Here is a 7,598-nt window from a genome sequence, read left to right on the forward strand (position 1 = left end):
AAACAAAAAAAAAAAAAAAAAGAAAATTTCATAAAAATTTGAAATCCCTTAAAATTTTACAGCTCATACATGAAAGAAATTACTAGGGTCCCTCTCCTAATAGAAGGAGGTAGGCTTTCCCTATATTCAACAGTTCGAAGACATCACAGAACCATCCACTATGAGGGTGTGAGCTCTGAAGTAAATTTTCTCTTGTTTTTTATTTATTTATTTATTTATTTAGAAATAAAAATTCTATCATTTTAAAAATTTTTATCAGCCATAAAATTTTGAAATTAAAAAACTTTCCCCAAACATCAAAGTTATTCTGATCATCCACACTACAGGCAAGACAGAGTGATAATAGCTTCCTGGTTTCTCTGTAGATACGATCGTAAGTGTGTTATCACATGAAAAGGCACTAAAATCATGCTGCCAAGAGAGTGCCAGTATTTTGGACTGGTGCATCACATAAGCTCTTTAGTAACAACCTACACACAATGAATTACTCTTTAATAATCAAAGGCCCAACTGAGCAAGGTAAGTCCAGGAAAACCTCAGAGAAGGATTAGATTTCAGTTGGCAGGAGAGCAGATGCTGGCCAAAGGGCTACATCAACCGGTCAGTCCAAGTCGGCAGTTATACATGACCACCACCTGACTGGCTCAGCCTCTGTCCTGATTGGTTAGAGCCCGCCCTTAGCAGTTGGTTAAGGCTTTGCACATTTTCTGTGTCAGTTAGAACAAACAGTATCTGCAAAAGCGTCAGAAGGAACAATCTTGGCTCCGACATCAAAAGGTGAGGATTGGCATGAATCCAGCTGATGTGGGGCAGATGTGGGGAGCACAGCTGTTTAAACTCTAGTAAAACCAATTGTGAAGGAAATTAAATGTTAAGTGAAGGAATCTGTCCATTATCTAGCAAGCAGAGGAGATTAATGAACCCTATCAGTAACATAATACTAACATTTTTATTGTGATTTAGGAATGCTTACCAGAGTAGTTAAACTAGAAGAAAGGAAGAACCTGTCTTAAGGCATTATTGTGATAATCCAGCCTTGGGCTATCAAATACAGACTAGGAAAATAGAGTTGGGGTTTGTGCATTATATTGGTTACTTTTCACTGCTCTGACGAAAGCAACTTAAGGAGGGAGGAAGGGGTTTATTCTGACTCACGTTTTATCACGAGGGGAATGCATGGTGGTGGAAGCACAAGATGCCATGTTTCTTCTGTAGCCAAAAAGCAAAAAGACACAAGCTCTTGTGTTCATTTGGTTTTCTCTATTTCTTTCTACTCAGTCTGGGACTTCAAGCCCATGCCATAGTAACGCCACATTCAGGATGGTTTGTCTTTCCTCAGTTAAGCCTTTCTGAAAATACCCTCACCGACATGCCCAGAGCTGTGTGTGTCTCCTAGAATTCCAAATCCTTTTGGTTGACAAGATTAAATCTTACAGAAGGGCCCCACCTCCTGAACTCAAGTTTGATACTGTTTAGTACTGGATACCCCACCTGTCCCGTTAAATTGCTCTGAACCCCTCTTTTCTGCCACTGCAGTAGTAGGTGCTGACACCCTAGCATCTCCATGCTGGGTACCCGAGGATGTCTATACTCTCTATCTCTGGCCTCTCCAATGCAAAGACAATGAACTTGACACACAAACTGTCGGTACTGAGTGACTATGAGCCACTGAGAATAGGAGGCCTTACATGAATGCTCCCTTCATCCCATGGTGCTGAGATTTACTTCAGAGGCCTTCCTAAAGTCCCTATGAGATCTAGCATTTCCGTCCTTTGGATATGGAGCAGAATGTGTTAAAAAGCATAGTCCCAGATTGTGGTAGAACGCTTAAGCGGTGGGGACTATGGGACACTGGCATCCTCTCTTTCTCTCTGCTTTCTGGCTAACCTGAGGGCAGCAGCTTCCTCTGCTTTGAACTCCCACCATGATGCACTGTCTCATTACAGTCCCCAAAACAGTAAGATCAATTTACCAGGAGATGAAACTCTCAGAAGTATGAGCCAAAGTAACCTTTCTCCTCCTACAAGCTGATCACCTCAGGCAGTAGAAATGGAAGGCTGACTGACGGACTGAAATACAGTCTCTTCATAGGTGGTGTTACTATGTCTTTATAAGGTAACACTTCTGTGATCTTATCATCAGAGAAAACAGCAAGCTGGAATTCCATCCTGCCTGCAATATGGTTTATCAAAATTATTTTCTTTCATGTATGCTATGCTTTTTTATTCCACCTGCCCCAGCTCCAGGGCAGACCCTGATTGACATACCTGAAGGGACTCTTAACCATTGTTGTTTTTTAACCATTGTCCTGGCCATAATTAGTGGGCAAAAAGAGGAGAAATCAATCAGGGAGATCTGAAGCCAAACTCTGAAGCAATCAAAGAAGACAGTGTATAACCTCTGGAAACTGGAAGAATCCTCTTATGGTCCTAAGAGGGCCATCCTAAGGTGAACCTGAAAAGATAGACATTAATGAACTTCTGAATCAGGCTTGAGCATAACCCACATGGTCTCACATAGTTTCTGATAAGGGCAACGTTATATTTTTTAATTTATTACAATTTTTATTCATCCCAGCTGTATCCCCCTCCCTCTTCTCCTCCTATATCCCTCCCCCAGTCCACTGATAGGGGAGGTCCTCTTCCCTTTCCATCTGACCCTAGCATATCAGTTCTCATCAGAACTGTCTGCATTGTCTTCCTCCTTGGCCTGGTAAGGCTGCACCCCACTCAGGGGGAGGTGATCAAAGAGCCAGCCACTGAGTTCATGTCAGAGATAACCCCTGTTCCCCTTACTAGGGAACCCACTCAGAGACTGAGATGCCATGGGTTACATCTGTGCAGGGGTTCTAGGTTATCTCCATGCATGGTCCTTGGTTGGAGTATCAGTCTCAAAAAAAAAAAAAAAAATCCCTGTGCCCAGATTTTTTAGTTTTGATGTTCTCCTTGTGGCATTATGTATTTTTTTAAGCCAGTTTGAGGCAGGTTCCTCCTGCCTGCTTCTAGAAAGGCTCTCAACTGCTGGTGTACAAACAGATTTTATAATTTATAGGCCTATAAATCATTCCTGTTTGCTAATTTTACTATTGCTCATTGTTAGCAAGAATAGTGATGGGCCATGGAACAGGCTGAGATGATATTCTAAATGCCTGTTTTGATTTAGCATCTTCTTTTAGGGAAGAAAAAAAAAATCTAGATGCTTTATCCATAGAATGTTCAGAAACAGATCCTCACTAGAATATATAAGTGAAGAAACAAATGACTGAAAACAGAAAACCCAGCTGTTTTATATTTAAAATTCACAAGTCATCAAAGGCAAGACAGCTAAATACATAAAATGAAAACATAGAACTTGTTATATTGCAAAAATTCCCAATATAAGTAAAGTTCAGACATAAACAACAAACAAAGAGCAACAGTTGCAGCTTATATGACAGATTAAAGATTAGTGTTCTCTGTGTACAGAGTTCATGTAAATCTGTAAGAAAAAACAAGTCAATAGGAAAACAGGTAAGGGTCGGGGTGTCACCCAGTGGTAGAATGCTTGTCTAGCATGCATGAGGCTAGGTACACACACACACAGAGAAAATGGAGGGTGGTGGTGGTAAAATATGTGACCACAAAATTAAGCAACATATGACAAGATGCTAAACTTGAGATCAAAGCTAGGACCATCAGTGTAATAGTGGTTACCTATAATTACAACTAATGTATATTAAGCACCGGGAACCAGAAGATTATCTCAGAGATATATAATAATGATTACTATAGAGTTTTAAAAGTCAACAACAAAATGATGATCAAATACATTGAGGCCATGTTCAAAGATAAGGTAGACCCTTCAGATTTATAATGAAAACAGGTATCTGTTGCTGGAAGCCACCAACTCATAGAACGGGATTCCATTCACATTAAAATGTATGCTTACATATACACCAAAGTTTGGAGAGAAATCCCTAACTATTAATAATGGTTATTTCTCATGCTTAAGATCATTCAGAGATCATTTTACAAAACTGCCAAAATATTTTACAGAGTGCCAAAAATAGTTTTATTTTATAATAAAGGTTTAAATGAGCACAAGTCAGGGAGAAATTCAGGTTAGAAAGTCTGTACTGGGTGCTATTAAATTTGGGAGAGGAAGAGAAAGAGGTTCGGAGGGAGGGAAGAAAAAGTCTCTCCTTTCCTGGAAAGTTCAAGAAAAGAAAGCATCTTCCTCAACAAAGAAACCAGGCACTGAGAAGCTTCCCACGGACTTCCTGGTGAATAGAGGTGTACTTTCTTGGCTCAGTCTACCAAGCACAAGTTCCTTCCACAGTTGTTCACAGGGGCTCACTGGAAAGTCTGAGCAGGTCGCTGGGGCTTTGCCAGGCTCTATCTGTGGGGGCCAGTGGCCTCTTCCTCCTCCTCCACTGCCAGCCCAGGATTTTCATGTCTGTTTCTGCCTCTCAGCCCTGTGGACTTGCCTTTGGACTGTTGATAACACCTCAGTGCTATTGTGAGTGGACAAAGTCTAACCAGGATTGATCCTACAAGCTAATGCTTTGGTGGAGTTGCCTCTCCCTTCCCCGAAACTGGAATTTGGAGCCTCTGGATAATAAGCCCCCTCACCAGGATGGTGGTGTCACACTAACGAACAAGCCATGAGCTCTGTTTATCCATGTCTTGTGGTCAATTTAAAATTTGAGTTGTGAAACATGCACTTGGATGAATCCTAACCCTATCAAAAAAATAAATAATAAATAAAATAAATTTAAAAAAGAAAGATAAAAGGCCAAAAAACCACCCTGGTGCTTAAAACAGTCATGTTACTTCTTCAAACAGCAAGCTTGCTTTACTGTCAGTGTGAGATCCCAGTATGGACACTGGGGACCCCAGACCTCAGGCAACATGATGTTCACTCTGCCACATTTCATCTCTAATTGCCAGGTGCAAAAGTTCAGAGCTTCGGGGATTTGTAAAGAGTGAACTTTGGCACTTTGGTTCTAAATAGAGAACTGAAAATGAAGACGTGGCAGGGAATATCTTTGCAATGACACCTAGAGTTGCTGATATCAATAGCATCTCTGAACAATGTAATCAAATGGTACAACATTTATTTACTCAGCCATCAAATAAATATTCACTGAGGCTGTAAAACACTCAGGTCCTAGAGCAGGAGAAACAGAAGTGCTGCAGTGGCAAGGGACTAGGTGACCAAACAAAAACCCAGCCGTCTGTGAATAATCCCGATTATCAACTTGACTGAGAAGCATCTGGGAGATGAAGAAGCACACTTTTGGGTGTCTCTGTGAGGACATTTCCCAGAGAGGATTAACTAATGTCAGAGGGAGACATGCCTTGCCCCAAAGGCTGGAGAACCTAGAGGGAGTTAAAGACAGTGGGGCGGGGAGACTGACCATAGTGTAGGCAGACCATCTCTGCTTTTCACCAGCCTCGCCTTTCTCTACCTGCCATAATAGACAGACCTCTGAACCTGTGGGTTCAATAAATCTTCTCTCATTTGGAGTAATTTATGTCAGTCCTTCTGTCACGGTGATGAAAAATTAACTTGCTGTTCTTACCTGGTAACCCTGCATTCCTGCCAAATAGATTCTTGGTCCTTGGTTTTGGAAACTATGGTTCAGAGAAGTTACTGAATCCTGGCAAAATACGAGCTTTACCAAAGGCCCTCTGACGGACATTCAAAATGCTGCCAATTCTTGAATGTAAATCCTGGGAACAGGGTAGCTGTGGTTGGTGGTCATAGCGATAATTTCAGGATTGCAAAATTTAAGAAACATGCTCTGTGCACTAGCTTCCCACCACTGTGAACCAGTAGAATCAACTTAAGGGAGAAAGAATTTCTTTTGGTTCACAAATTCAAAGGGTTCAGTCCATGGTCACTGAGGCCCACTTGCTTGGAAAGCGCATGATGTTCTATGGCAGCATGTGGCAGAAGAAAATCATTCCCTTCATGGCAGGCCAGGAAGGAGGGCAAGACAGGAGGGGGCTGATATGACATACCCCTTACCTCCCAAGGAGCCAACCCTAATGAACCCATGTCCTCCAGGCAGGGCCTATTTCCTAATGTTTCTATCATTATCTGGGGACCAAACTTTGAAAACACAAGTCTGTGGAAACATTTTATACTAAACCATGATCCATAAATAGACAACTGATATATTTGGCTTCATTAAAATCAACACTTTTTTCTCTACAACGGCCACTTACAAAGTGTTGCTGGACACCATTATGTTTTTGGGTGATTTTTCCTGAAATCCTGTCCCCAGCTCCTGGAATAATGACTCATGAGACTCATTAAATATTATACAAATACCTAGGCCATATAACTAGGCTTTCCTCTGGCTAGCTCATGACTTAAAATAACCTAGTATACTGCTGTACATTTTGCCACGTGGCTGGTTACCTGGGTTCAGGCACCATATGTCCATCTTCCTCACATCTTCCTTGCCAGCTGAATCTCCTCGTGCCTGGCTCTATCCCAGAATCCCTTCTGCCTTCTGGAAGTCCCACTTATTTCCTGCCTCAGTCATAGGCCATTGGTTTTTTTAATTGACAGGTATTGCATCCATAAAATACACAGGAGATTACATCCACAACCAGCCTGAAAGAAAAACTAGAAATCCTTGTAGATCACATGTCACATGAAGGAATTATACTCAGAGTACAACAGGAACTCTTAAAACTATCAAGTAGAATGGTAAAATACCATGAAGTTAAAAACTTATGTGCACAATTTTCTAGAAATTTCTATTTCATACTTTCTTGGTTGTTGCAATGTAATTAATGTCCATGTAATTAATTTTTTAATTAAAAAATGTATGTAGAGGAGTGATTTGCTTATGTGTATATCTGTGTACACGGAAGTGCCTACAGAGACACTGGAGCTGGAGGTACAGATGGTTGTGAGCTGCTGTGTGGGTGCTGGTATTGGAACCCAGATCCTCTGCAATAGCATTAAGTCCTCTTAAGCTGAACTCTCTGTCCAGCCCCTGGGTGCATATAATTGAAAATGAAACCAAAACCAAGATAAGAGAGAACTACTGTACATGATTGTGCACGTGTTAAGTCCACAGTGCCACAAACCAGAAAGAGATCAATCTTACTGTAAATTTTTAAAAAAATTGTTCTTTTGTGTTTGTGTTTGTCTGTGTGCTTGGGGAGGAGAATGGGTCCCATGTGTCTGTCACAGCACTCATGTGGAGGTCAGAGGACAATCTCAGAGGCTGGTCCTTGCTTTCTACCACGTTTGAGTCAGAATCTTTCTTCTTGTTTCTGCAGCTGAGTTGGCTGCAAACTTCAGGTAAGGTCATCAGTGGTTAATAGTGCCATTTCTGCTTCCCTTCCCACTGCAGGGATGCTGGGTTATAAACCTGAGCTACTCCATTGGGCATTTTTACATGAGACCACAAACTTGGGTCATCAGGATTTCATGTACTGAGCCACCTCCCCTGCCTTAATTATATAAAAGATGTTTCCAAGGGCTTTTTACAGCAGAGCTTCAGCAATATCTCACCTAGGAGCTCCACAGTCAATAAAGCCACCTATTTTCCTTCCTTCCTTCCTTCCTTCCTTCCTTCCTTCCTTCCTTCCTTC

General features: G+C 41.4%; 1 protein-coding gene across 1 annotated transcript in view; it reads left to right on the forward strand.

Annotated features, from left to right (window-relative positions):
- Positions 1-733: 733 nt before the first annotated feature.
- The window catches only part of Fam50b (family with sequence similarity 50 member B), an 11,791-nt gene continuing 4,926 nt past the window's right edge, over positions 734-7,598 (forward strand). Inside the window, exon 1 of the mRNA XM_055595232.1 lies at positions 734-777. The gene's annotated coding sequence lies outside the window, so the exon portion shown is untranslated. The remainder of the gene's footprint in view (positions 778-7,598) is intronic.

Source organism: Psammomys obesus, unplaced genomic scaffold (genome assembly GCF_907164565.1).
Source record: "Psammomys obesus unplaced genomic scaffold, mPsaObe1.curated_primary_1811, whole genome shotgun sequence".
NCBI lineage: Eukaryota > Metazoa > Chordata > Mammalia > Rodentia > Muridae > Psammomys > Psammomys obesus.